Below are 5,213 nucleotides of genomic sequence, written 5' to 3'. Positions count from 1 at the left end.
GGTGTCCTCACTTTCCATTTCTCCTCCTCCTCTTGGCTGTAACACATATGCAATAGCAAGAGTTAAAGAGCCATTTTAAACCAAGAGAGGGAGCCATATTTTAAGAATGGCAGCACATCGAGATAAAAGGAACTAGATTTCTCAATACCATGGAGCAGTTATGCTGCTTGTGTTTGGACTGATACAGAAGAGAGAAATAAATATCCATCATGTTTCAGCCTCTATCATTTTGGCCTTTGTAAGAGCAAGCAGCACTGTTTCCTAGGTAATAGTCTTCTCACAAAGTTTATTTACAGCCATTGTTGTGGAAAGTTGGTAGTGCCTTTCAATGTAGAGACATATCTTTAAAAATAGTGAAAGCTGTCTTTGTGCAATTTTTTGATAATATCCTCCTCTCTATTTTTTGTTTTCTTTCTCTCTGGAACTAGTTGTTGAATTCTATAATTGGTCTTTTAATTTTCTTAGTTCTCCCTTTTATTTTCTATCTCTATCTTTTTGTTCTAATTCCAGAGAGATGTCCTCAACTTTATCTTTACAGCCTACTGAGTTTTTATTTTAATTGCTGTATATCTAAACCTTTTTTTCTTTTATTTTATTGCTTTTCATTTTTAGAAACCTGTTTTGCTTCACAGATACAATATGTTTGGTATTTCTCTGAGAATAGTATTATAGTCTTTTTCAAAGTGTTCTTCTGCTTCCCTCATTGTCTTGTTTCCTAAAAGTTCTGGTTTACAGATTAATTTTGTCTCTTTCATGCCATAGACTTTTTTCATTATCTCTTGATATTACCTGTTCATTGTATTATATTTAAGAGTGAGATGTTTGAAACTTTCATGGGAAGTTCTCTGTGCTAGGCTGGAATTGGCTAACTATTGAATCTTTTTTAAGGTGATTGAGTGACAAGCTAAATTTTTGTGGGAGAGATCGCCAGTGTCAAGATTTAAAGATTATTTTTTGTATTAGGGCCATTCTGCTTTTGTTTTTGTTTTTGTTTTTATTTTTGTTTTCAGAGGAAAGCCCTCCCGTGCCCTCCCAGGGATGGCAGGTGGGAGGGGATGTCCTGCTCTCTCTCTGCATTCTACAAGAAGAGAGTGAGAGCTGGCTATCCCACCTTTCAATATGCAGACATCAACCTGTCATCCTATTTTCAGCACCTAACCTGACCTTTTCCCTTGCTGGGTCTGAAGTATCTAAAATCAGACACTTTGTAGTTCAATTGCTAAAGGAGTTGAACTTCTGGTCATGAGTAGTGGTTGTGGGTTGGCCCAGTAGAAGGGAGGGATTGGAAAGTAAGCATCAGAGCCGCTGAGCTATGCCATGTCAGGACAGTGATGCAGGGAGTTGAACCTTCCACATGCAGATCTTTCATGTTCATTACTGTACCTCTTTCATACCTCCTGAGGTGGCTGGTGCTTCCTTTCTGGAGCAAATTAATCCCCAGTCTCTAGTACTCTCTTCTGCTGGTGTTCAGATCATACCTTTCTCACCTTGCTTAACTAGACTTAGTCTTCAATGCTTGATCTCCCGACCCTGGCTAAGTAGCTCAGTTAGTTAGACCATCATGCTGACATACTAAGGTTGTGGGTTTGTTGCTCAGTCAGGGCACATAGAAGAATCACACAATGAAAGTATATATAAGTCTCTCTCTTCCTCCCTCTCTATATCTAGAATCAATAAATTTAAAAAAAGAAATAGTTGATCTCCCTAAAATTTCTTTTTTTCCCCATGTGTTTGTGGGTTTTTTTTAAATTCTTTAACTTTGGCTGGGTTTTTGAGAGGGAACTTAGAGAAATGTGTGTTCAATCCTCCAGATGACCTTTTGCACATTTAACTTATCTTTATGAGAAATATTTTGCAGCTATGTTATCCTGGTTCATTTTGAATTGAAAATTCCCCAACTTATTGTGTTAATTCCTTCCTAACATCAAATACGGTTCTTATACCTAATTTCAATACATACAGAAGTAAAACAAATATAAATAGATGATTTCTTTTTTTCATTTAGCAAACTTAGAAAGTAAAAATTCTATTTATAGTATAAGCTACAGATGTTGATTTAAAAAGGAAATGGACTCTTTTTTCTCCATGAATAGCCAATTTCATACGCATGAGTTTGCTTGCAAATTCACTTACAAGTGAAGACAATGTTGTCCAAAGAATCACACTAAGATTGATTCAGAACAAAAACTTTCTCTAGAAAACTTCCTGTTACATTAATCCTGTTCCTCTAGGTCAAGCCCCTTAAGTAGTGGGAGAAAATCATTGGTAGCTGCAGTTTTCAAGAATCTCTAAGATGTAAATAGGTTCACTGGATCCCATGGATCCATGATTGGTCTTTCAGGAAACTGTGGTCTGGAACTTCATGTTACTACCCAATCAGACAAGTCTGTAGAAATATGTCTGCCTGTCTGAAATGCCTGCCTGCTGCAATCTCACATGATCTTTAGGACAGACGCCATCCTTGCTGAATGTCAGTATAGGGTATTTGTATTCTCTACTGAACAGAAATAAGTCCTAGAAAATGACATCTTGGGTTTAAGAGTTGTATGGCATCGGAAAGCCAACAATCTTTAATTTCTGTTACTGTTCAAATCTTAAAATACTTTGTATTGTGAGCTACTAAAATCTTCTACCACATTTTCCCCATTGCCGTAATTCCAAAAACTCTGCCTTCAGGTCTTTCCTAAAAGTTTTCCATTTTGTTTTGTTGCTTTGTTTTCTTTTGTTTCAAACAATATTCTCACTCATTGTATAGTACTGTACCTCTAGTTATTCTCTTATTCAATTATACTAATTGTAACTGTACCTGTCTTAAAGCCCAATCCAGTCTACACACTCAGCTGGCTTTTATCAGAGCTCAGAGCTATGCTAAATCTATCTTGACCCTTTTCGTTTCAGAAATCATGATTCTCTTTGTTCCCCTCCTCTACCTTTCCTTTCTCAAATTGACTTCTGACTCCCTTGGAGTTTAGTCAGTTGTTCACGTCAGTTTGAAAAATGACAGGATTATTACTCAGATACTTAGTTTAAAATTTCGCTCGCTCTCAGCTTTGTGACAGGAAATAGAACACTGAGCCTGTCCAAGGCAGGAACAACATAGGAACTAGGCCCAGTGCCACAGTCACTGTGTCACTTCTGATGAAGCTCAGCCTTCTACAATGAAGGAAATTTTTTGACATATTCAGACTTCAGAATCCACCACAGACCCAGAATTCACTTATGGTCTGCTCAGCTTATCCTGCTGAATGTCAATGCCCTAGTCTTTGCTTTTTCTCCCAAATAGCTCTAGATGACAAAAATTCACCAGTGTATGTCTGCAAACCCCAAGTATGTTAGACCCCAAATATGGAAGTCAAACATGACAAGTTTTCTACATTGGCTGTTGAAACTAATGAGGTGAAATTAGGGGACAAAGGGATTAAACACAAGGGGAGATTTTTTTTTTAATTTAGCCTTATTAAAGTCTCATGCCAATTTCTTATTACCAAAATATGAATACATTATCAAACATGGCAAGTTGCTTCTTTAAGCTCCTACATTCTAGATTCAGATGTACTTGAATTCAGTCCCTAACCCTGCCTGTGACAAACTGTGTGACACTGAGCAGTTATTAACCTCTCTAAATAGCCATTTCTTCATCTGCAAATCTTAGTAATAATGCCTACTCAGAAGCTGATTTTGAAAAGTCACTGAAAAAATATGCATAAATGACCTAATAGGCAAAGCAGAAAGCCTGACACCACATAAAAACCCAATCTTTATGACATTATAACATCATAAACATAGCATTATCATTTTCTGTTTTGATTTTTGAACATGGCTAAAAGTTATTCTAATTGCCAATGAAAAAAAATAAACCCCTGAAGCCAAGTCTTATAAAAAAGAATACTGCATTTTGATGCTGACCCATGACCTTATTCGTAGCACTACAACCATTTTAGTTTTTCAATTTCAAAGTAGTGTATAATTATGATGAAGACATTGAATAGAATCAAAGCATGTTTGACTTTAAGGAAAGAAATATAGCAGTTTTTATAGGAGGTAGGGACTACTAATTTTGTCACTAGCCAAAATTAAACTTCTCATCCTTCACCCCCTCACCTTTACCCTGAAAGTGATAAAGAGATGTATATTAAACCTGACAATATTTTAAATTTCAGAGATAAGTGTAAATCATTACATTTCCATTCAAAATAAGTTATTAATTCTTCACTGAATATCCCATACTCTATTCAATGTATCAACCTTTTAATTGGGAAGGGTTTCTAATGTTCTGGATATACATTTTTTCATAATAAAGATTTCATATTAGTAAATACATAATGCATAGGTCAATCTCAGAAAATTTAATGAGCCTGGTTCTTCCATTTTTTAACCTGTTTTATGACTGAAGAAGCAGTTCTTACTCTTAATGTGTGTAAAAATATCCTGACATGCTTGTTAAAAATATATGTTTTTTGGCCTGACCTCCAGAAATTTTGATTCAATACATCTGAGATGAGGCCCAGAAAGTGCATTATAATAGATGTCCCATGTGATCTTCGTAGAGGTGGGTCTCCAAGCTTACTTGGAGTAAACAGAGCTAAAGGAACAATTGAGAATATTTTGCTTCCATTTCATATGAAATACTCAATAACACTAAAAAATGATTGTACATCCCTTAAAATCTCAATCTTCTCCCACACACATCTTTTAGAGATAAGAAAATTGTTCTCCTATGCACATAGGAACAAAATGCCTTTCTATTGTCCCCATTTTAATAGCTGGCTTGCTGAATCTTATTTCAATATTCTAAAAAATATATTTTAAGAAAATAAAACACACAAAAAAACACTGAAGCTAGAGACTAAATAAATCAAAGTGTTTTTTTCTTTTATTGTTTTGTTATAAGAACATTTATTTTTCAAAAGGATGCACTTTGGAGTTACTTGAATAGTGAGTTCTGAACAAGTAAGTGTGCGTTCACTCAAAGCCACTTGCTACAGCATCTGTTGGGACAGACGTAATTAAAGTTAGAGTGGCAAGGCCACAACCAATTAAATATGAATCAGAAATGAAAATAAAGCAGCTCTGAAATTACTATGTAAATTCCATGTAAATATATTCATTCATTCTTTTTATTAGCTAGTATTTATTAAGCACCCACTACGTGCCAGGAGATCATGTTTCAATTTATTTTAAAAATACATCTATTGTATAGAGCAAAATATAGC

This window comes from Phyllostomus discolor, chromosome 5 (assembly GCF_004126475.2).
Source record: "Phyllostomus discolor isolate MPI-MPIP mPhyDis1 chromosome 5, mPhyDis1.pri.v3, whole genome shotgun sequence".
NCBI classification, from domain to species: Eukaryota; Metazoa; Chordata; class Mammalia; order Chiroptera; family Phyllostomidae; genus Phyllostomus; species Phyllostomus discolor.
Note: the sequence above shows the minus strand (reverse complement) of the source record.